The sequence below is a fragment of the Pleurodeles waltl genome, chromosome 3_1 (genome assembly GCF_031143425.1).
Source record: "Pleurodeles waltl isolate 20211129_DDA chromosome 3_1, aPleWal1.hap1.20221129, whole genome shotgun sequence".
Classification (NCBI taxonomy): Eukaryota; Metazoa; Chordata; class Amphibia; order Caudata; family Salamandridae; genus Pleurodeles; species Pleurodeles waltl.
In genome coordinates this window covers 1,840,594,641-1,840,621,217 of record NC_090440.1, presented here as the reverse complement: position 1 = coordinate 1,840,621,217, position 26,577 = coordinate 1,840,594,641, and the positions used below count along the sequence as shown (strand labels likewise).

Genomic DNA, 26,577 nt, shown 5'->3' with positions numbered 1-26,577 from the left:
GCCACATTGGACAATTCAAAATACACACACCTGATACACATACAAACAACACTCCCACACACCCAACACATTATAAAACACACACCCACATCACCCACAAACCCCTACGACCAAAAATTAGAGACAAAGGCCAGAGAGAGAGCACAGAATAGACAACCCCACCACACAGAGGCACACAACACCATCACCCACACAACATCCACGCACCAAACACCACACACCACTACACATCACCACACTTATCACCACATACACCACCCCACACATCACCTACACAACCCCATGTCACGCCAAAGACACCCCTGGTTTTCCGAGGAGGAGCTCAGGGTCATGGTGGAGGAAATCCTATGGGTATTTGGCTCACAGGTGCAGCACAGGTGCAGCACACATCCATAGCCAGGAAGATGGAGCTATGGCACAGAATTGTGGACAGGGTCAACGCTGTGGGACAGCATCCAAGAAATCGGGAGGACATCAGGAAGAGGTGGAATGACCTACGGGGGAAGGTGCGTTCAGCGGTCTCCAGGCACAACATCGCGGTTCAGCGGACTGGTGGCGGACCCCCACCTCCTCCCCCACAACTAACAACATGGGAGGAGCAAGTCTTGACCATCATGCATCCAGAGGGCCTCGGAGGAGTCGGTGGAGGAATGGACACTGGTAAGTCAAATCTTAACTATCATATCCCCCACCCTACCTGCATGCTATCACACACCCCCACCCTCACACCCTCCCCTATCACTCCAACTCCTCACTAATGTACCAATAACACAAACCACCCATCTCAACACCAAGCCCTCCATGACACAACTAAGCATGGTCACCCCTCACCAAAGCATGCTCACTGCACATACCCAGAACACCCCCCAACCATCATCACACAAGTCCCCCCACAGGAATGCTTGCACTGGTGTACACGGTGAGCCACCCATTGCACACCATGACACACACACATGCAATAATCATGCACTTATGCCCCTGCAGGATCACAAAGGACCGTCACCACACCGGAGGGTCCAGACAACTCCACTCCACCCACAGAAGAGGCCCACAGTGACGATAGCAGCTCTGCCCTACTGGATCCTGATGAACAGCCCGGACAATCGTGGGCCTCGGGACAGTCGGTTCCCCTTGCACAGGCACAGCCCAACACTGACCTTCCACCCTCTGGTAACACCGGCACAGCACCCACCCAGCGGGCCCATACCTCCGTACCCAGGATACGTCAATCAGCGGTGTGTCCACCACTACAGGGAACCCAGGATAACCCACCAGCCCAACAACAACAGGGACCTGGGGGCAGTGGTAGTGGGCACACAGTCCAGGGGACGGAGGCACGGGAACACAGGGGAACTGGGAGGGCTGCTGTGCGACACGGGGCGGACAGGCCAAGGGAACCCACTCTCCACGAGGCCCTCTCCTCCATCATGGGAGCATACCACCACTCCCAGGAGATGATGCCGATGGTCCTGGCCAAGTTTCAGGACACCCAGCGCCTGCAGGAGGAGCAGTATTTGGGGTTCAGGGAGGAGCTCAGGACCATCAGCTCCGCCCTGGGCACCATCGTAGGGGTGCTGCAGGACATACAGCAGACCTTGAGGGACACTGTGGCACTCCAAGGGGCCCCTGACACTAGCCTGGATGATGAACTGCCCACCATCTCTGCCGGCGCTAGTGGACAGGACGCCCCGCCACAGGACCACCACACCAGCACCCACCCCCTGCAGACGGACAACCACCATGCAAGCGGTCCCTGAGATCCAGGAACAGGACAGAGCAAGATGGCAAGACCCCCACCAGGAAATGAGACCACCCTGATTGTCCTCCCACTGTCCCACTTTGTTACCCTGTCCATACTTTAACTGCCCCAGCTCCACTTCCTTTGCCCATATGGCCAGTGCACCTGTGTGACCACTGGACTGGACTCTGCCATGGACATTCCTCCTCCATCCCCCATCACCATATTACAACCCCCCTCCATTTTTTAGCACTTAAATAAACACCCTTGAACCTCAAAACAATCTGGAGTCAGTCTGTGATTTGGTAAAATATATTATCAATGACAGTGTCAAAATGCGTTTCTAGTTGTAAAGCCAACATACCTATGTCACACATCACAAGTCCTTGAAGGATGCAAGCAGATAACACACGTTGGTAACCACACCTGTGAAACCGTAATGGAAAGGTACAACTCAGTTACCAAATAATGCTATGAAATTACACACAGGATAGAGGAAGACGTGTGACAGTGAATGTAATGGTAAAAATGAAAATTTTCTCACCTGTGTGTCACTGGAAATATTGCTGTATGACTGACTCCCTGTTGTCGATGTCTTCTTCCTCAGCTTCTGCCTCATCACTGTCCACAGGCTCCACAGGCTCCACAGCTGCCACAACACCGTCATCTGGACCATCCTCCTGCAGAAAAGGCACCTGGCGTCGCAAAGCAAGATTGTGAAGCATCGAGCAGGCGATGATGATCTGGCACACCTTCTTTGGTGAGTAGAATAGGGATCCACCTGTCATATGGAGGCACCTGAACCTGGCCTTCAGGAGGCCGAAGGTGCGTCCAATCACCCTCCTAGTCCGCCAAGGGGCCTCATTGTACCGTTCCTCTGCCCTGGTCCTGGGATTCCTCACTGGGGTCAATAGCCAGGACAGGTTGGGGTAACCAGAGTCCCCTATTAGCCACACACGGTGCCTCTGGAGTTGACCCATCATATAAGGGATGCTACTATTCCGCAGGATGTAGGCATCATGCACTGAGCCAGGGAACATAGCATTTACCTGGGAGATGTACTGGTCGGCCAAACATACCATCTGTACATTCATGGAATGATAACTCTTCCGGTTCCTGTACACCTGTTCACTCCTGTGGGGGGGGACCAGAGCTACATGGGTCCCATCAATAGCACCTATGATGTTGGGGATATGTCCAAGGGCATAGAAGTCACCTTTGACTGTAGCCAAATCTTCCACCTCAGGGAAAATGATGTATCTCCTTACGTATTTCAGCAGGGCAGCCAACACTCTGGACAACACGTTGGAAAACATAGGCTGGGACATCCCTGTTGCCATGGCCACTGTTGTCTGAAAAGACCCACTTGCAAGGAAATGGAGCACTGACAGCACCTGCACGTCAGGGGGGATTCCAGTGGGATGGCAGATTGGTGACATCAGGTCTGGCTCCAACTGGGTACATAGTTCCTGGATAGTGGCACGGTCAAACCTGTAGGTGACGAGTAAATGTCGCTCCTCCATTGTCAACAGGTCCACCAGCGGTCGGTACACCAGAGGATTCCGCCATCTTCTCAATTGTCCCAGCTGACGGTGCCTAGGAAGGACAACAGCGACCACAGAGTCAACAAATTTACAGGTATGTACCCACAGATACACAGAACACAACACCAAACACAAAACCCTTCCTGTATGTGTGTTGAGTGTAGGCCTAGCTATGTGTGACGCAGAAGTAAATGAAGCCATGTGGGCCCCTGAAATGGCGGCTGCCTGACCTCTAAACTGGGACAATGGTATTGTGAGGCAACTGCGCTGGCGTTGCACACCGTCGCGGTAGGCGGTCGTAGAACGCGGCGCAATGCTGCATTGGTTAACATTGGACCCTATGGGTCCCAGGAGCCAATGAACAAGTGCTCCGGCGTTGATGATACGCACTGCCACGGACGTCACCGCCACGGACGTCACTGCCATTTTCTATCTGTTCAATCACTCGATACCTGACCTTCGACAGGAGAGGACCTACACTGCAAGTGCTGCTGTGACCTCGGTCTGGAAGCGACAATGGCTGCTGCGTCTGGGGAAAGGGCCCCTGCCTTCACTGCTCAGGGGTTGGAGAAACTAGTAGACGGGGTCCTCCCCCAGTACACGCTACTCTACGGTCCTCCAGACCAACAGGTAAGTACACAGGGAGATGTTGTATGGGCTAGGCCTGGGTGGAGAGGGCTGGTTGTAAGAGGGAAGGGGGCAGAGTTCAGGGAACATGAATGCATGTGAATGCATGTGCCACATGGCAAGGGTAGGGAGGGGGGACACTTACATCGACGGTGCAGTTGTTAATGACTTCTCTTCTTCCCTTGTGCATGTCATGTAGGTCAGCGCCCACCAGAAGAAGGACATTTGGCATGCCATCGCCAAGGAAGTCCGGACCCTGGGGGCCCACCAGAGACGGGGCACCCACTGCCGGAAAAGATGGGAGGACATTCGCCGCTGTAGCAAGAAGATGGCGGAGGCTCAGCTGGGGATGGCCTCCCAACGTGGGAGGGGTGCCCGTCGCACCATGACCCCCCCTGATGTTCAGGATCCTGGCGGTGGCCTACCCTGAGTTGGATGGGCGCTTGAGGATATCACAGCAGACACAAGGGGGTGAGTACAACCTCATTCTGGGTACTTGGCGTGCAGTTGAGGGGCTGGCTGAGGGAGGAGGGCTGTGGGTGTACCTAGGCCAGGCAGAAATACGTAGGCTAGGCCCCTCCGTAATGCAGGGCATGTGGCACTCCACCCCACCTCAGTAGTGGCCCAAGTACAGGTATAGATGCCCCTGTGGCATCCATGTGTGCAGATGTCCACCATAGGCATGTAGGCCAGATCGCAGGATTTGCTTCTGTAGAGGCCAAGAGCACGGCGTAGTGCAGGGGGCTGCTGTCTCTGTATTGTCCGCCAACGGTAGCGGTAAGCCATGCACTCAACCTGTCTTTCTTCTGTCGTCCCCTCCCCCTTTTTCTGCTCTCCCTGTTCTTTTGTGCATCAGCATCATCAGGCGGAGGTACAGTGGCACCGGGGCACGAGGGAGCTGCATCCCACATGGCCATGGAGGGCCACACCACGGACTCAGAATGCACCAGTGGGACGGAGGGTGAGAGGAGCTACACGTCGGTCACCGGATCACCAACCAGCGACACGGACTCGTCCGCCGATGGGAGCTCTCTTGTGGTGGCGGCTCCATCTGTGCCCCCCACTTCTACAGGTACAGCCGCCACCTCCCCTACCAGCACCACCCTCCCAGCAGCCCCTCAGCATTCGCCCCGTGTCCGCTCACCCAGGAGGGTGGGCATCACCTTCGCTCCAGGCACCTCAGGCCCTGCCGCTGTCACCCCTGCTGCCCTCAGTGAGGAGGCCATTGACCTCCTCAGGTCACTCACTGTTGGGCAGTCTACCATTGTGAATGCCATCCAGGGTGTAGAAAGGCAGTTGCAACACACTAATGCATTCCTGGAGGGCATTCATTCTGGTCAGGCTGCCCATCATCGAACCCTGCAATCTCTGGCCTCAGCACTGATGGCAGCCACTGTCCCTGTCTCCAGCCTCCCCCTTCCAACTTCCTCCACCCAGACCCAATCCCCTGTACCCCAGCCTGTCCCAAGCACACCATGGGACAAGCATGTATACACCTCAGCACACAAAAGTAGCTCAGGCAAATATAGGCACCACACAACCCACAGGCACACACACATGCAGACACAGCAACATCCATTGCCTCCACTGTGTCCCCCTCCTCATCGTCTGCCTCCTCCCTCCCAGTCTCGTCTACACTCTCACCTGCATGCACTACATCTACAGGCACCAGGACTCACACCAGAACACCCAGCACCACACCCCGCTCACCTGCACTCACCACCTCCACTCCCATTTACACGTCCCCTGTGTCCTCTCCCAGTGTGTCTGTGACGCCCCTGCCCAAAGTACACAAACGCGGGCACCCACACACCCAACATCCATCCACCTCACGACAGCCTCCAGTACCTGCACCTGCACCCAAAACACCTAAAGTGACACCTCCTACAACCACCTCGTCTTCCTCCACTCCCAGACCCCCTCCAGCTACCCATCCCAGTGTTCGTCAGAAACTGTCCCTCAGCAAAGTTGACCTTTTTGCCCCCACCCCTCCAATTCATCAGTCCCGTCGTAGCGCCTCAGCCAAAAAGCCTCCAGTACCAGTGGTGCGTGTTCAAGGTGTGTGGAGTGCACCGAGCCAGGGCAGGCAGTGTGACACAGAGCCAAGGCACTGCCAGTCCACCCCCTGTAAAGTCTCTGAAGTTGGAAAGTGGCCGACAGTACCGGGTGAAGACTCCTGGAGGCAAAAGAACTCACAGGGGTCCCAGGGGGATTGCAGAGTCAGCTGTGATTCCTCCAAAGGTGGGGAAGGGCCAGAAGAAGTCTGCACAGCCTGGTGTGAGCATCACGGCGTAGAAGGGCGGCATCCTTCCCGGCGGCCGGGACGCCACCGCCCGCACCGTCGTCACTGATCAGGAGACCACCGCCATAGGCATTGCCCTGGAGGGCCCAAGTATCGTCACTGGTCATGAGAGCCCAAGTATCGTCACTGGTCAGGAGTTCACCGCCAGAGTCATTGCCCAGGAGGGCCCAAGTATCGTCACTGGTCAGGAGACCACCGCCAGAGTCATTGCCCAGGAGGGCCCAAGTATCGTCACTGGTCAGGAGACCACCACCATAGGCATTGCCCAGGAGGGCCCAAGTATCGTCACTGGTCAGGAGACCACCGCCAGAGTCATTGCCCAGGAGGGCACAAGTATCGTCACTGGTCAGGAGACCACCGCCAGAGTCATTGCCCAGGAGGGCCCCAGCAGCCACAGCCCCGCTGGGCAATGAGGGACCGTCATGCCACACACCAATGCACAGTCCAGAGACCGCCATGGCAAAGCACTGCTGAACAGTCCAGAGACCGCCATGGCAAAGCACCGCTGAACAGGGCATGCACCGCTGAACAGTGCAAGCACCGCTGAACAGTCCAGAGACCGCCATGGCGAAGCACCGCTGAACAGGGCATGCACCGCTGAACAGGGCAAGCACCGCTGAACAGTCCAGAGACCGCCATGGCAAAGCACCACTGAACAGTCCAGAGACTGCCATGGCGAAGCACCGCTGAACAGGGCATGCACCGCTGAACAGGGCAAGCACTGCTGAACAGTCCAGAGACCGCCATGGCAAAGCACTGCTGAACAGTCCAGAGACCGCCATGGCAAAGCACTGCTGAACAGGGCATGAGCCGCTGAACAGGGCAAGCACCGCTGAACAGTCCAGAGACCGTCATGGCGAAGCACCGCTGAACAGGGCATGCACCGCTGAACAGGGCAAGCACCGCTGAACAGTCCAGAGACCGCCATGGCAAAGCACCGCTGAACAGTCCAGAGACCGCCATGGCGAAGCACCGCTGAACAGGGCATGCACCGCTGAACAGGGCATGCACCGCTGAACAGGGCAAGCACCGCTGAACAGTCCAGAGACCGCCATGGCAAAGCACCGCTGAACAGTCCAGAGATCGCCATGGCAAAGCACCGCTGAACAGGGCATGCACCGCTGAACAGGGCAAGCACCGCTGAACAGTCCAGATACCGCCATGGCAAAGCACCAATGAACAGGGCATGCACCGCTGAACAGGGCAAGCACCGATGAACAGTCCCGAGACCGCCATGGCGAAGCACCGCTGAACAGGGCATGCACCGCTGAAGAAGGAAAAGACCGCCACATCAAGCATCGTTATCCCATGTGCAGCTGGGACAGTGATGGGACAGGAACTGTCACGGGGAGACTAATCCAGTCTGGGCACCATTCCCCCTCCAGAACCAGTGGAGAGATCCATCCACTACCTCTGTCCTTCACAGGATGAAGCACTCTGGGCACCAGTTCCCTTCCAGAACCAGTGGAGAGATCCATCCACTACCTCTGTCCTTCACAGGATGAAGCACTCTGGGCACCAGTCCCCCTCCAGAACCAGTGGAGGCTGTTATCTACTTGAGAGACTGTGGCTTTGCACTCCCCAGGATTGAACAGTGGGCAACCCACCCACTGTAGAGACGTGTGAGACTGTGGCTTTGCACTCCCCAGGATTGAACAGTGGGCAAACCACCCACTGTAGAGACTTGTGAGACTGTGTCTTTGCACTCCCCAGGATTGAACAGTGGGCAACCCACCCACTGTAGAGACTTGTGAGACTGTGGCTTTGCACTCCCCAGGATACATCAATGGGCATGGAGCCCCGTTGTGGATGTGGTGTGGTGATGTAATCCGGCTGAGGTCCACCCCCTTCCCTTCCCCCTGAGGTGCCTGTTGTTTTTCTCTCTGATGCCCCGGCAGTGTTCTCTCCGTTTGTGGACAGGTATCTTGTGTGGGCCTCGCCCATGCATTTTTGGCCTAGTGGTGAACGGACATTGAGATGTGCATATCTGCACTACTTCTCGTAATGTATATACCTTTGTATGAGTTTATATACTGTATATCTCTATATATTTGACACATGTATTTTGATACATTACAATGTTTGAACTGATTTCATTTTGTCTTTGCATTCTTCCGGGGGGTTGTGGGTTGTTACTGTGATGTTTGTAAATGCATTGGTGTGTGTGTTGTAATGTGCGAGGGTGGGGGTGGGGGTGTTGCGTGTGCGTCCCCCTGACTTTTGCCTCCCCTATGTCGTAGGTGCAGTACTCACCGTTGTCTTCGCCGGCGCTGGTCTTCGTAGATTAGTAGGAAGAGAAGGGCAGGTAGGATTTGTAATTCCGGCTCCATGGTGTCCTCCTTCCTCGTGGGATGTGTTAAGGTGAGCGTTTTCCCATTGCAGAAACTGTTTCCGCCGTGTTTTTATCCACAGTGAATCCACCCCGGAAAAGGTGGCGGATTGGCGGGTTGTGATACTATGGGCGGTACATTGTCTTCCGCTTGTCTGTTGGCGGTGACCGCCGCGCTGCTTGTCTGTACCGCCATGGTGGGCGGAGTGTTAAAGTGTCTGTCTTTGTTGGCGGTTCCCGCCACGGTCATGATTCCCTTTTTTGTCCGCCGGCCTGTTTGCGGTATTACCGCACCTTTAACACCGTCCGCCAGCGTTGTAATGACCCCCTATGTCTCTTACAGTAATGAAACAATTAGCAACCCTAGTGGTTCACAACACCTTTTACTGATGGCATTCCTTGTGTTTCTACACCTGATAGGGTAACAAGTCTGTGTCTTGAGATCTAGATTTCATATTTATGGTGGCTATATTGTGGTTTATTTGCTTACACTAGCATCTGTAAGTAAATAGGAATATTGTCCATTACTTCTCTATTCCTATAATCTGTATACAGATATCTTGAGTTGAATTAATATTTTTGATTACTGTTTTAGGTATATTATTTGTACACTGTAACTGGTTTTAATTTCTTAGGGCCTGATTATGAGTGTGGTGGTCCTCGGACCACCACACTCGCGGTGGCTGTCAGACCACCACGGTTGTGGCAGTCCGACTGCAACATTACAAGGTTGGCAGGCATCCCTGCCAACTTACCACCGTCTGCACTGGGCTCTTCGATTTCGATGGGCTGACGGTAGCATAGGTCAGAATCAGCCAGGGCAGCACTGAAGTCAGCGCCGCCTTGCTGATTATGACCTGGTTCACTGCCAGCCTTTTCAAGGTGATTTCACTGCCATGAAAATGCTTGCGGAGAACAGGTGCAGGGGGCCACAGGGGGGCCCCTGCTCTGCCCATGGACTTGGCATGGACAGTGCAGGGGTCCCCCTGCCCAGCATCTTTTCAATGCTCACTGTCTGCTGCTGTGCAGAGAGTGAGCATTGCAAGGGTGCTGGTGCACCCTGCGGGCGGCAGCATTGCTGCCGGCTTTATTACGAGCCAGTGACAATCCTGCTGCCACTTACCTGCTGGTTTGATGAGCGGAAACCTTGGTTTCCGGCCCTGAGCCAAGCAGGAAAGTTGTAATGGATTGGCAGAGAGGTAGCCAATATGGCGGGAGCCTCCCTGTTGGAAATTCGGTCGATGGGACATGCTGTCCGCGGAGCTCAAAATCAAGTACTAAGTCAGCCTCTCTTACTATACTTAGTGACAAACCATCAGACTGCACTAACATCCCCAAAACAAAAATAATTATAGGGTTTTGTTGCCTTAGCTAGCACTAAGTAAAACAGCAGGTGGAGTAATGGGATGCCATTTAAGTAGTATTAATGGGAAAAGTTTGTCAATCACATCTAATATATAACAGAAAAGAATGGTAGTACACAGAAAGTTGTTTCTCATATTTAGGCAAGCAAAGCAAGTTTATGAACTGAATCCCCCACAAAACCATGGAAAAATAATTAACAACTAAAATCAAATGGATCACCCAGCTACAGAATATGTGAGAAAGTCTCCTACTCTGTATGCATCTATGTTTAATGAAAATGAAATAAAAGTGATCAGCTAGTAGCAAAATCGGTCAATACATAATAGTAACTTACTCCTTTGAATAAGTTACATGTGTAAGCTTACTCTAAAACTTTTAGTAACTTTACAACTTTAACTATTAATCATTTACAAGTGTAAAGTTGCTCAAAGTGTAGACCCACATGTCTCCATCCCCTGAAACATGTGGTGGTGCCAAATTGAATGAAAGTTACTACAGCCAGAAAGGAGCAGCAGTAAGTCCAACATCACATCTGGCCACCTAATGCTACTGCAATACTCTCCCATAAAAAATAATGGATGCAGAGACTTAAACTAGAACCCCGTTGTAAATAAAGTTAAAAAAATGCAACTTGACTTTTAAAAAATAAAAATGAAATTAATTAAATGTTAAGAAATGTAAATACAATTGAAAATAAATATTATTTGGAAATATTTTAAGAACCTTTTTTAACTTGAAAAATAAATGTAACCAATATAAAAAAACATTTTGGAATTTTTAATACATAATAAATAAATATAAATATTATACTTTAGGTGTGATTTGTTTCAAATAAATCTTAAAAAATGAAATTAATTTAATGTAATATATTTAAATTAATTAAGTATTTAATTCAAAATTAAGTTAATAGTGTGTAGCGTTTTTATTTGGTACTACACTTAAAATAAACATGCACAATTAATTTAGTATTAAGCATGAAAATATTTTTTATTAATTTGTTTTGAAGTTTAATAAACTTTTAAATTGATCAATATACTTTACCAAATGGAGCTCTCTGTCCCAGTCAGAGAACTCTCTCTATTATAAAGTATAAGGAAAAGCAAAAAAAAAAGATTACATATGTATTAATATTTAATAAAAGTAATTCCATTATATTTAACTACAAATTAATGGCACATTAATATTTAACTTAAAATATATATATATATTAATCTCATAATAAATGTTTTATTTAACAATTTGTAACAGTAAATTATATTTATGTTTTTAATAAGTTTATATAATTTAATTTATTTTTTAGCAGAAAAATGAGAATTCCTTCCTCTCATCGCTTGGATAATTTAGACCTTTGGACTCTCTTTTTGGAGCTCAAAATCCATGTGTGGGGCATTTCCTGAAGTTCGATCTGAACAATTCTTGTTGAAATTAAGTACCTTTGCTGTGTGGTCCCGATGGAACTCAAGAGGTCATGGAAGCTCCCAGGACCTCAGTGGCAGCACTTATGGGGCGGGACTCAATCCTGAAGAGGCTACCTGCAGGCTCCAGTCTATGTCTACTTATAACTAGTCAATCGGTCACTCTTAGAAAAATGCCTCATGCAGCTTTTGATACCAAACAGGAGGTCAGCTAACTGACTCTTGGAGTCCACATCTTGGTCATTAGTAGAAGCGTCAGCAGATCCTTTACGTCTCTACACAGGTCACAGACAGCAGATTTAGGCCCTCATTTTATACTTGGCGGTGCAGACCGCCCAGCCGGCGGTGGCAGTAATTATCGTGGACGGCATGGTGGTTCAGACCGCCAGATAATAAAAACAGTAGTGAACTCGCTGCACAGCAGCCAGTTCACTACTACCCACTGCCAAGCCAGATTTGACCGCCGGCCGACAGTAGCCACTTTCGTCCCAGCGGTGGAGGCCACACCGGCAGTGGGATAATGTTCCCATTTCCACCAGAAATTTCCTGGTGGTATACCCCGCCATGGCGGAAAGCATACGGGTGACAGGAATTCTCATTCCTGTCACCTGTATGTGACACGCCAGGCCCCCAGCCACAACCCCCATCCACCCCCAAGCCACTAGACCCACCCCCAACCCCCTAACCCTGAATATCCACCCCATCCCTCCTCCTGCCAATCTCCCTGTTGGCCCTCCACAACCCCCGTCAGCATCCCCCTCCCACCACACCTCCATTCAGGTCCCCCTCAACCCCCATATACACATGTACCCATATCCCGACATACACATATGCATTCACTCACTCACTCAACACACACTCCCCTCCCCCTTTCCCTCTCGGGCAGCACTTACCTGTTCCATGGCCCTGCTCCGGGAGGGAACGGGCTCCTAGGATGCTGCTCCGCCAGCATCACTGTGTCTTCATACACCGCCACACCTGAATCATTATAGGTGTGACGGTATCTGGACTGATGATGTGGCAGTGAGGGTGGAGCAGCATCTACCCCTGCCACTGACAGCCAGCATCATGCCTGGCTGCCTTCACCACCATCAATGGCAGTGAGGCTCCAGGCATCACTATGCGACGGAATGCCTGCCGCCACCACTGGCTTTCTTCTGTTGACCATCAGCATGGTTCTGATGAGTTGCAGTGAGGTGTCACTTTTATAGGAATCACTAGCTATTGGGTGGGGTGACTACTGAACACTCCCTACCCAATAAGCAAAAGTTCCAAGGTGCAACCTCTTTCCTCATTTGCAGCACATCCTGTTTGCAGTATTTCAAACTGTCCTACAGTGCACTATTCTAAGGAAATCCAACATAACAAAACCCTTCTGCCCCTGTAGCAGTATGTGGGCCCTGCTAGGGGTGTATCTGGAGAAAAGAGCAGTACTCTCCTCCTTCACCCGACTAAACTGGCCCTGGGACAAGCTCCACCTCCTCCTGGGATGATGCCAGGATGACCACATTGTGCCCAAAAAGGCCTCACTTTCCTAGATCTCACTTCACATTTAACTAAAATGGGCAGGCCTCCCCCTGGAATCTTTCAAGTTAATTAAGTTCCTGAACCTATCCCAACTGATTTTCCTGTTCGATGAAAATTCACATTCCAAAGTGATTGCTTTTGCTCTGGGAGCAGTTTTCAATTGGAAAGCACTGATGAGGGAGGGAAGCTGCAGGCAGGCTAATGCTAATTAGCCTATTGGAGCTTTGGGCTGGCAAACTCTAAGGGATAGATTTAAGAAAAGTGGCGCTGAATCCAATTCCCCTTAGTGTCCCCCTAATGCCACCATGTGGGCGCCGTGTTTAAGATACAGTGCACCATCAAGGTAGTTAGGGAACTAGCGTCAAAAGTTTTGATGCTAGTTTGGTGCTTTGCAACAAAAGTGTTGATACTAATCCCTCAAAGCACATTGAGGCCCATTATAAATAATGATGTGCCTCCTTTTAACGCCTGTTCTGTACAGGCATTAAAGATGTTGCAAAAAATGGTGCAAACAAATCTTTTAGATTTCTTTGCGTGATTTTTTCGACTCCCCTAACTGGGGAACGGCCCCCCAGCATACATTATGCCTGGTGCAGGCATAATGTGGCGCAAGGGATTACAAAGTGGTGCAATGCATGCATTGCGCCACTTTGTAAATCTGGTGTGCTGATTTTGGCCTTGTTGGGCCACATTAGCATAAAAAAATTATGCTAATGTCACACAAGGAGACGTCAGGCCCCCAAGGGATTACACATACACCCATATCCCGACATACACACATGCATTCATACACGCATACGTAACTGGCTCATGGCTTGCCTCAAGGTGTAGGAGTAGTTTGTGGCTTATGTTGTATCTTTGTCCACTTTTTTTCAGCAAACTCTCCTTTATTTGCTGGTTTGATTACTGTTGTTTTGTCGTCTTTGAGGTCTATGCGTGCCTTTTGTTCAAAGAGAAATTATAGTTTAGGTATCGCTCAATTGACATTTCTAGATGTCCTTGTTTTTGCAGTGTTGTGGAACTTCCCAACTATACCCAGAGATCATCCGAGATTCCCTGATTGCTATCAAAATGGACTTTGGAAGGTCCTGCTAAGACAATACTGTGACTGAACGTTCTTCTTGAATGGTCTTTGCAAATCTGAGCTTTGTTGAATTGTGACATTTTTAACTCATTCTCCCGGAGAAGTTTTGAATTCAGATGTAGCCATGTAAGATTTGTGGCTTAACAACCTCAGCACAGTACACTCTTCATTGAAGATCCTTTTTCATTATCAGGTAGTAAATGTACTTGCATAATTCTATGCAGGACACACATACAAATGAGAGACATTGTACAGCTTCTATTGATTGCTGCTTTCTATATTACAATAGAAGCATTCTTGTCAATACTAAGCACATGTAACTGCAGACTGATTGCTTAAGGTATTGTGTTAAGGAATACTATGAATACTATTATGTAGAATATTGAGTTTATGTTGACTTGTTTATCTTACAGTACTTCCAGGGAAGAATCCTTATCAGGTCTATTTGAGAGTGCTATGCAGCACATGTGCTTTTCCCAATCCTTTTTCCCTTTGTGTTCCTGGGTGGTGCTTTTAGTTAGCTAACTCAGACAACAAGATGGGTGAGATGAAGCAGTCTCAGTGTCCCAGCATCCCCACAAAGGAACTGTGATTTTGATTGTAACCCTTTAAAACCAGGAACTTGATTAAACCATGCAGAGTCTTTGCCCATCTGAACTTGTCCCCAGTGTTTTTTGTGGAATCTCTTCAAGAATATTACTCTATTTGAATCGATTTATAAATATTTCAGTTTCTGACATAATCCACTGCTATTAACGTTGCCAAAAATGTTATGAAAATCCACAAAACAACAAAATCTGCATGTTTTGTTCTCAAACACTATTTTCTATGTGGTGTTGTGTCAACCTTAACTATAGAAGTGTAGATGTTGCCTACTACCACACATCTCTTACAGTCTATCATAGAGGCATGGGTGAGATGAAAAATACAAAGGGGCATATTTAACCTCAGTTTCTGCTGAATTTGTGTCATTTTTATTGATGCTAATTCAGCGCAAACTTAACTCCATATTTATATTTTGGCGCTTGACCTGTTTGGCGACAAAATATAGAAGTTAGTGTCACTTTTTGGATGTTCCAAAACACCTTGCGTCTGATTGTGACAATGATATGCAAGGTAGCCGTTCCCGTCCAAAAAATTACACTAACACCCTAGCGCCATATTTACCCCCGATGCAAAAATCGACGCGCAACTAAGAAGCTGAGCAAAAAAATTATGCAAACCCAAATTACTGTAAAATTGTATTGTCTGGGTCAGACCAGGCGTTAAAATGAGGCCCGCATACCACTACTTGAGGAAAACTCACAGAAGCAACATTGGCAACCCACAGGACAAGATGGAAGTGTTACTGCTCCAGCTTGGGACACAATGCAGAGAACAGCAACCACAATAGCACCCTCCACCACTACTGCAGCAACCACCAACACAGCACCCACAAAGGCACCGCAGAAGGCAGGAGAGAATATTCTTGAACAGGACAACCATCCTTGGCCTCAGGGAACAAGACCTCATCAGGACTTACCATCTCAACCGGCAAGCCATGCTACGCCTGCTGCACCACATTGAGACACAGATCACAGCCAGGCTGCAGACACCATACTACATACCACCTGTCACAAAGCTGCTAGCTGTCCTGCATATGCTGGCAAGTGCTCATTCCAGACAAGGGGTGCACTGGTTACTGGTGTGTCACAGCTGTCTTTCTCTGTCTTCCTGTCAAAGGTATTAGATGCAATTATCTCCCTGACACCCCGCCACATCTGCTTTCCCAACACCCAGTGGATGCAGCAGGAGATAAAACAAGGCTTTTACCATATTGCTGGGTTTCCGCATGTGGCTGGTGCAATGGACTGCACCCATGCCTGACTTGTCCAACCTGCAGCAACAGTACATTTATACAGGACCCGGAAACATACGCATTCCATTAATGTGCAGGCCATAGTGGACCATTGTGGGCTATTTAACAACATTTAGCCAAGTATCCTGGTAGTGTCCATGATGCCTACATATTCAGGCACAGCAGGATCAACGAACACTTCTAGGACGGCCAATATGGCAATAGCCTACTTGTGGGTAAGTGAACAAACCTAGCAATATACACACAACACACCAACCCTGTAGGACACACAAGACATACACCACTCCAAAAACACATGGTCAGGGTAACACAGATGTGCAGGTAACATTACATATGCATCATGCTGTAGTAGAGCACAATCACATGCACCCACATGTGTGTAACACACCCACAACTTGACAGGCACACCATGTGAAGGACCGGCGGAGCTATGTACCCTTTGCTAACAGAAGATTTTCACAATCCACTACAAGTGCCCACAGGTTTCCTACTAAATACACGTCACACACACATTACACCAAACAAAGAATAACACAGCAATGTCAATGGCATGGGCCATGGTCATGTAAAGAAAATCACACATAGGCACAGCCCCCTTAAATCATGCTGTGCAAGTCTCTGGCAAAACATACATCAAATGCCAGACAACAGGTGCCAATGCCAACTACATCTCATCTACACATACCTGACTTACCTGTAGTGTGCATATACATCTGCCTGATGCATTGGGTCAGACACATAGGAATACCAAATTAACAGCCATTACATACCATGTGCCAGATGTGTGAGAAGTGGCACCACACCTACTGTAGTGCCACCTCGCATGCACCACTTACTGACCCCCAACACCATCATGTCTGCACTGCAAACAATAAATAGTCCACCATAGGGCAGAGTCACTGATAGACAGTGCAGACCATGGATGCCATAGTGGGACCCTGCAGGAGTATAGAGGACATCACTGACCTTACATGCACTGTGCTAAGGGATACATTTGTAAAGTAGCTGTGCCCCATCCCATAGCCTTCACTCTGCATGTGTTGACTGTATAAATGCTGATTCATGTATTGGAAGATAGTAGAAACACTAGTAGTAATGGTGATCATACTGAAACAATGGGATACACACCCTTGTACACCCGATGGCTGGCATAAACATCAGTTGCCACTCAAGATAACTAAGGGCCATATGTAAGAGCCCCTAGTGCCATTGTCATGCCCTGCACTGTATGTACAAGTTGGCGGAGGACCACTCTTTTGTGACTTAATGCCACCTTATAAATAGTCCCCACTCCCATGCAGCACTTTGCGCAGAAGGGGCGTGCAATGTATGTTGCCAGAGGTGTATCACCTCAAGACACATAGCATGATAACGCTGACCCAGATGTAGGTGTTTCCTAAAACCTGAGTCAGTGGCAACATGAAACACCACCCCAGGGGTGGCGTTTGCAGGTTGCAATAAGCAAATATACTGTGACTTGACCTCATATGAATGTGCCACCTATGCATGCTGCATACTGCTGTACCCATAGAAAGAACATATTGCCCATGAAGATAATGTATGTATAGGAATGTGTCCCTTCCAGCACAGATTTATCCTCCCCCACAGGGCTGCCATCTAAGCACCCTGGTATGAGGTTGGCAGCGTTGGTGCATGGCTGCATATTTGACGAAAGCGCAGGGGACAACAAAGAGTTGCCTTGTACTGAACACAGTGCATTCCTGCATAGTGAAAATGATGCAGCACGGCTCTGCCTATTTTGGAGCTGTGTTGCACTCTGTCATTAACTCTTTAAAATGGGCCTAAGTGTTGCACTGCATCTGTACTGCTATATGTTAAAATGGCTGGGATGTCCATGGTTTGTAGGGCTACCATGTTGTCACTGCATCTGACCCCATTGTGGTGCAACTATGTGTTATGTCCCCTCTAGTGATAGCACACTGCTACAAAGATGCACTACACAACACATGGTACATACATGCATACTGAGCATCAATTAGGAATCCAAATTACATGTCCCAGGTCCTTGAGCCACTACCCAAGATTGTCATGTCCAACACCACAGTGCTAGTAAAACTTACCACAAGTCCAGGAACTCACACCATACCACAAACACATCTGAGTGACAACCATCTCCAACTAACAACTGCCATGCTACATACAAAACCTGTTGCAAGCTTTAATGACAACTTTCATCTCTTACCTTTGCAGTGGATCAGAGTTACGGCATAGAGCCGTGAGTGATGACCCCATTTGCAAACCCTAACTCAGCAGTAGAGCGTGCCTACAATTAGGGACACCGTCAGACATGCAATGTGGTTGAAAGGACATTTGGCATCCTCAAATCCAGATTCAGGTGCCTGGACCCATTGTGTGTATAATAATCCTCATTTGTGCCATCCTGCACAACATATGTGTGAAAATTAATGTGCCATTGTATGACCAGGTTGCTGACCTGCCTGAGGAGGAGGAGGATGGTGCAGATAATTTGGAGGGGTAACAGCACAATACAGCTGCTGTGGTACACCAGAGACAACATATTGTTGACAACTTTCATACATTAGAACCACAGAAATCACCATGTAAAATTTGAAAATAAACACTTCACATGTTTCCACCAATCCTGCCTTGGTCTATTGAATCTCCACAACATATATCATAGGGAAGAGAGTCTAGCCCCAGGGAGCATGTAACACACAGTAAACTGACAAGTATTGTAGCGACATCCTATGTGATGTTATTGATCATACTGCCACCATCACACATATCACTTACAGCCTTATCACTGGTATGTGACAACTGAAGGACACAATCCATGGACCACTACATATTTTGTACATTCACATTGCCAACTTGCTATTCAATACCCCATCACACCGAACTACATCATGGCCTAATAGGATGTATACAAGGGGCCCACACATGAGGTGGGGGATGTTAAAAAATTGAACTTAAGTAATGTTGGAACTGAACACTGTTACACCTCCGTGTGATAGTTGCAATGGCTGCATGGAACATGTGTCACTAGGGGGGGCTTCATTGGTAACTATGGTCATTGTGATTTGCCCAGGGATAGTAACAAATGGAAGTAGTCAAGCCTTCACAGTCTATTCATGGGATGCCCTGCCACTGCTATGGGGCATAACCGGGACACAGGATAAACTTGACCTCACTTATTGCACACACATGCATGTGGAATGCACATTGGTTTGGATTAGAATTTATGTAGCTAGGGCTGCAGGTCCACTATACAAATACAACAACTATTGGCAAAAGCAATGAGTTAAATCAAAAATGTGTGATCAAAGCATTTTCTGGGTGGAATGTAGGTAAAGTGTGTCACACCCGCTATGTGCCAAAGATTAACACATGTCAGACAAATATGCTGTCTTCACACGTCTCCTGAAAATACATATCTAAATATGGAGACAGATGTGTGGTTGTCTTTCTTAGGTAGCAACAGTTCGCCCATCATCAACAATGCCTGACCTGTGTATGCAGCTTTAAATACTATGGTCTCTATGACAACATCACATATCACATACCAAAACACAATACACAATCTCACTCACAATACAGAACAATTGCTTGGTACCAACTGTAAAAATGTGTCCCATACATGTTTTGGACTCCAGAAGCACAATCTGTAGTGGGTGCGCTACTATGTGTTGCAATGTCCAATATGATCAGATATTCAACATCACATTGAGTCCGAGCATACCCAGCCATGTAGGTAGGTTGTTCCAAGAAATGAATACAGACCTGAGATGATTTGTAACCGTTACAACATTCAGTCATGGTTAGAGTCAGCTAGGTTGTGGGATGCTGGAAGAATTGCATGACCATGTTCCATTGAGGGCGTGGATGGACAGCTGAGAGATACCCACTGATAGTTCTAGTACATGCCATGTAACCTAGAGACTACACAAGTGCTGTGCCATAAGTTATGATATGACTGCGTGGCACTCATTACATCTCACAAATACCACTAATGGAACGGGAACTAACAAGTTGCCAGTAGTAGGAGGAGGCAAGATCCCAACATCATCCAAGTTATATGTTGGATTCTGTGCCCACATCACCACACAATGTCGTTGTAGGAGATGCGTACAAAGCAGTAGCTGCCAACTATCTGTGATTGATGGAGGACATAATACATAACTTAACAGTAATGCCAGAAAATAATATGGAAGTGAACAAAGATACTCCAAAACAGGCAGTACAACACATCAATGATTGCAGGTCTATCCTTCACATATGTATATTGAGGCTGGTCAGGTACGTACATGACCCAGACATCTTTGGCACTATCATAACATGATAATTGGCCTTCACCTGCCACCATGATATGAGCTTCTTACGTACAACACCATCCCATTATCATACCATTAGTTGATCATTGATATCACCACACTCAAACAACCCCTACACATCCTGCCCATGGAAACAGATAATGAGGCCCATGAATGATACATGTCCTACATGTGCAAGCATCCAAGCACTGTACCTGAGAGGGGAAGGCCTGACATCAATTGCTGCATAGCAAAGCAGCACATCCTGGTTTGTATGAACACATTTGTGCATGTGAAGAACCGCTGGGGAGTCAGCATTTTGCTGCTGAGTTCCAGTCATTAATGTCTGAGTTCCCATCTTTGTTAAGCAGCAGATCACTGTCCTGACTACATCAACATATGACATATGCCTGGTGTATCTGCAGAGGGGCAAGAACAAAGTGGAGCACCAGGAGTCCATTTGGAGGCTAGCACACACAAACAACAAATCTCACCACACTTTCAACCATAATGGCCCTGCCATTGTAATGAGTCAGGATTCAGGACAGAAAACAACCTAGCAGTACAATGATGGCATAGGTAGCACTTGTGACATTCATATATTATCTCCACCTGTGTTCTCACATACAAATTGTATAGTTGCCAGTGATGTGACTGCATATGCAGTAGTCAACTTCCAATACCTGCCCATGCTGTAAGATTGTAATGTGACCTTGAACATCCCCTTCAGACACCAATCTCATAATGTGTTACCAAAATGCACTTATAATTGTTTCTACACACACATGCCTTATAACATATATCACTAACATAGATGTACATGACATTATCAGCAACTGAGATGCATGGGTAGCCACATATAACACGTGTACCTGAGCAACAAGACGGAACAGTCAACTACAAAACACAGAGTCAAAACACAATGCAACATAACTCATCAGTAGAACTGTGATGTTAAAGCAGTTCAGGTACACTGCATACTCTGAGTCCAAATTGTAATGAGTGACAGGTAACTGATCATGTGTTGGAGTCAGGCCATCTCATATAATCAGTTATGGGTATGTCTAAGCACTATTTTCACAGATTTTACTCTGTGGTACACGCACACATTCAGATACCTACACATATCTACAAATAGAGCACACGTGTGCTAAATATATGTGGATACACTGTAGATACACATTCATATATAAGCACGACGTGATACTGATTGCATGCTGTTGACTCCGGAAAACATTTATTGGTGGAATCGACCAATCACACCCTTACCACATTGCTGCATGGACTTCCACATGTAGCCATACCCCATATGCCACATTGCAGCACAGCCCATGTCATATTTTTGGTGAATCAGGGTGCACTCATGGACAATGCAAACAAACACGCAAACAAGAAATGAGGCAAAAAATACGATGCAGATGTGTCAAAAACATTCACCAATATGAAGAAAATGACACATGGGCCCTTAGAGGGAATTCTAGGTTCACACTCCTCTTAATGCAGCCTTGTGTAAAATCGGCATATAACCGTCATACATTGTTATTTTTCACACATACGCATGTACAATACAAGTCCTATCACCAGAATGACGCCTAGCCCCAGAAACTCAATCGAATGTTGTGAGTCACAAACTATTCAACCCATAATCATTCCAGACATTCAAAAGAGCTGCACTTCAATTACAAATAGCCTCTGGGGGCCTTGCAGGACTAGCTTAAGTACTTGAGATGCAAGTCTTGCAAAACGCCACAGTAGTGTCATGTATTTTCAACACAACTCCCCCTTACACCATGTTGTACCATTTTGTATAGACGCCCACACATGGTGTTGTCAGGTGTGTAGTAAGGGGCACACTTCATGTGAGGCAGCACTAGGGGCCAGATTCATGAAAGGCTAGCAACACCCTTGCATCATTGTGTGATGCATATGCAGCCCAAAATTAACTCATGATTTGTAATTTTGCGTTTCTTTTGGGTCTGAAAATGACGCAAAGGCAGCGCTCACTTTTCATTAATCAAGTCCCAGGTGCACAACTGTTATCCTATTGGCCCCTTTGTGTCATTAGGCAAGGCCATGTAAGGGAGATTGAACATGAATTGGGAAGAGAATACTGGCAGTTCTATGTTCCAGCTCATGTTCTGTCACACACAGCCTCTACCGCCCCCATTCCACACACATGTGCATAGTCTGTTCCACTAACCTACAACTCCTCAATGACAGTATGAGGCTGCACTGCATCAGCTCCATCTCTGCCACATCACTCACTAACCTGCAAAACCAGATGCATCCTCTGACCACAGAGCAAGTGTGTCTGCGTTGAGCGCTATTTCTATGCCCATGTACTTCTCCCTCACTGGATTAACAATAGTATACAATGGCAACAATGGCAGGCCACCCACTATTTTCAATACATACATGTCACAATTCAGTCAATGTGCAGGTAGGTAAACCAACTGCACATGAGTCCACAGCCATAGCAATTCCTTAAGTGTGTCTGCCTTGTGATGGCACATACATTTAACTTTGTTCATTGCAAAGTGTATAACGCAAATCCCCAACACTTTGCAATACCCACACAAACCCATGATAGTAGCATGTCTGTGAGCTATGATGATGACGTAGATGTTTCCTACATCTGTTGCAGACAGAAAGTCTATGGATGTGACAATGGTCCTGCCTCTGCAACAACCATAGCATGGCCCTCAGATGGAAAATATATGATCAAACAGTCCCATTTGGTAATGGAGGTGGCGTGCCCACGGACAGCTGCATGACAATGCCACATATAAATGTTGCAGGGTTTAGCACCACAGGAGTCTTTGGCCCAGTGCTAGTGTTCAGATGTTTGGCTCTACCTCATCAGAGTGTATGTGTCATTGAGTATTCATAGTGGTGTGTCTGTTGCACTGATCTTCTACTAGGATAACTAGCTCACTCTTATTAACTATTTTACACTGAAATTTGTTGTCCACTTGCAGTGACTTTGATTTCACACTAACCATGGTTTACCATTCATGTCTTACAGGTGGACAAGCCCCCTATTCAGTTGGTGAAGTGGAACGGTTTGAAGACCCTCATGCATCCAGTAAGTGTGAGGATGTGTGTCCTGTGAAGTAATCCACGGTTTGGTGTGAGTGAGTCATGTTTACGGAATACAATGCCAGATGTTATGAACTGTCCAATGATCAGATATCATAGTAAGCTGCATGGTGATATCATGGCCCATTTTTAAGCGCCCCAAGCACCACCAGAGGTTCACATCTTGTGAGGCTCGTGGTGTGCAATGGCCAGCATTGTGTATACAAGGTGGTGACAAGTCCCATTTAGGGCCTTATGTAACTAAGAATGACAGAGTGCAACGTTGTGGGAAAATTGGCAGTGACGCATTCTGTCATGTTCACAACACAGGAATGTGCCGTATTTATTCATATACAGTACACCCCTGTGTTGTCCCCTGCGTTGTTAATAATTTTGTAGCCAAGCCACGATCTTGCTGCTCAAAATCCAGTAGTCTCATTAGAATAATGAGAGCCTACGCGACAGTGCCATGGTGCACGGATGGCTGCATTAAGAGGGGGAATAGTTGTTGTGCAGGAGGGACACATTCCTCCACAAAAAATATCTCCATATGCGATTTGCTCTTACTCTGCGTGTTGCAGAGTACAGTTCACATAGAAAGAGCAACAAACAAGGAGATATACCAACTTTTCTCCTCATTTCACCCTGCTAATGCCATCCCTAGCATGGGGTTAGCCACATTTGCTCAGACTCAAGTAAGTGGACTCAAATATCTGGGGCAGCATGATAAACTGCAGCAGTCCCAGATTAACAGATTTGCTCACACCAGAGTCAGTGCCAAATTCAGCACACACCCCAACATTAGCCTTAGCAATACACACAATAAGTATGAATACTCTTATGTATCCTCAGTTTGGTATCATTCAATGGCAGATGCATTAGGCAGCACACATCTAAATTGGATATCCTCTTTGTCGGTTACTTTATTGTGTATGAAGGTGTCCCTTCTTGCACATTATCAAACTCCCCCTCAATGCAGCCAACTATGCACCATGGGGCAAGGCTCCCTGGATTGACGCATGTAAGCAATATGTGCCATAGGATAGGTGAAACACAGAGGTGCACCATATTGAATTTAAATTGGTACATCCCTGTATTGTTATGAAGGTGGAGGACTGGGCTGCCAATTTTCCCCCAGCATGGTGCTCCGTCTTTTGCACTCCATGTATGTTCCACTTTTGTGGAATGTCTTTGGCTTGCATGCAGTTCAAGAGCCAACGTGTGCTGGAATGGAACTGTGTGTAAAAGGAATGGTTTAGGCAGATCACATATTGATGTGTGTCTACACCTGGACACATGAATGTAGATGTGATTGACCTATGGAAACCAGCTTCCTAGTTTGCAGCCCTCCTAACCTATGGTCCACTCTTTGACTCCATGAATGAGTAGTCAGGCCTTGGTGGATGACCAGGACTGTTGAGATGATGGATAGCATGGCCATCCCCCCCTAGGCTCAGGGGGAGAGGAATGCCAAATTTGTAGGAAGATGTGATGCTCACAGTGTAGGTGGCAGTTATGTTGATCAGGCTCTCATGTGTACCTATCAGCTCAGACCCCTTATGGTTGCCAACAGCATCCCCTCCTCTCACTGACATGTCCAAGATACTGGTGATGTATGGTTGGAAATAGACACAGATAAGGAGGAAATTTGGGCCTGATTTATGAAACATTAGCGCAGCCTTTGCATTATTTTTTTACGCAAAAGCTACACAAACTTACAAAATATAAAAATATTTTGTATGTTTGTGCCACTTTTGCATCAAAAATACGGCGCAGAGGTGGAGCTGACTTTTCATAAATCAGGCCCTTTTTCTTTTCTGGAATGTGTGTTGGAGTGCTTGTGTTATTAGATGTAGCAGTGTAAACTAGTAATCTGTACAGACTCCACCCAATGCTGACACTGATGGTTGCTTGTCTTCATATTTCAGATGCCAACATGACAAATGAGGAGAGGCATGACTTCCCGAAGAGGGCAGTACGGTACCGCCACATCCTGGAAGTGGAGTCAGGGTACCGATGTATGGGTCACTGCTGCTGGGCAGAGAAGGCTACAGGGGAATGGCAAGCATTCCCACATGGGGCCCCCACACTGCCTAAAAAGGTCCACCAAGCTTCAGGCTCCTCAGCAGTACAGAGAGGCACAGCTAACACCACCCCAACCATATTGGCTGCAGCAGTCACCACACCAGCACAACTGCTCACACCACCTGCTGCCATTTCAACGAAGTTGCTGCAGCATCTGCAGAGGGACGTGTCCCTCATTCTAACTTATTTAGACAATTTGGAGGAGGAAGTTGCAGACAACAGAAAGATGTTGAGATACATCAAGAAGAAGATGAAGAAGGCCAAACTGTGACTTTCCTTGTGATTTGCAACCTCCCAGTTCAGTCCCCTCCCTTATGAAGTTATTTGATATTTTATTGTGGGTTTTAGAGGGTTAATGTTAGGTTTATGTAGGTATATAGATTAGGTAGGATAAGTGTAGTTGGGGGTGTTTTTTCTTTTCTTATGTGTTGATTTGTGGGTAGTTGGGTGGGAGGTCATGTTGGAGTATCTATGTGTTTTATCAAAAACAATAAATAAATAAAAAAATACAAAAAATATCTATTTGTTTAGGATTAGTTAGTAAAGGTGTAGTATTCGTATTTGCTGCCCTGCATGTGTCTTGTAACTTAAGGGGGTGGGGGCGGGCCAATGTTTAGAGTGTGGTGTTCAATGTGTAAGTTAAGTTTAGCATAGGGTAGATAGCTTTATTTGTTGGATAAGTATAGTTATTGTTGGTTAGTTTAGGATAGGGTAGGTTTTATTTTTTTAGGTTACTGGAATTTATAATAAATAGTTTTGCATTCTCCCATACAATTTGAGTAATATGCTTGAGTCTCAGTGTCTCCCCTTGAGTGCACGGGGCAAATTGGGGGTCCGTCTAGGGATTCTGTTCTGCCTTCAAATCCCTCTCTTAACATGTGCACGCCTATTGACAACAGAGCTGTCACATTGGCTCTAACATCACATCTACTAGTCCATGCATTTGCCATGCAGCATAGCCACCATTCATTATGTCTATGTTTGTTTTCTCTTGGACATGTAATTCTGGTCCTTCAGCTGTCATTGTTGGGGTCCTGTTTGGACAATGTTGGTAATTGTGACAGATCTGACATCCTGCCCAAATGGTACTCTATCCTTAAACATATACCGGTGCCCATAACTGATGAGGTTACTTACCTCTGTACCACACCAATGAGTTATTCTAGTACTCCCAGCTGGCTACATTGTCTTTTACTTGGTTTTCTGCCTGACCTGCCATATATCTTGGCAAACGTATATATGTATCCATCAGTTTTTGAGAAGTCTACATCATACATTATTGTCATGTTTGGATCCTTGTGTGTAGCTTTGTGGCCCCAGAGTTCAGCACTTA

The 26,577-nt window shown here is 47.4% G+C and overlaps 1 long non-coding RNA gene across 1 annotated transcript in view; it reads left to right on the top strand.

Moving 5' to 3' along the window:
• The window catches only part of LOC138285671 (uncharacterized), a 34,125-nt gene extending 8,001 nt beyond the window's left edge, over positions 1-26,124 (top strand). The window contains exons 2-3 of the long non-coding RNA XR_011201626.1: positions 23,107-23,166; positions 25,088-26,124. This is a non-coding gene — a long non-coding RNA (uncharacterized lncRNA). The remainder of the gene's footprint in view (positions 1-23,106; positions 23,167-25,087) is intronic.
• Positions 26,125-26,577: the final 453 nt, after the last annotated feature.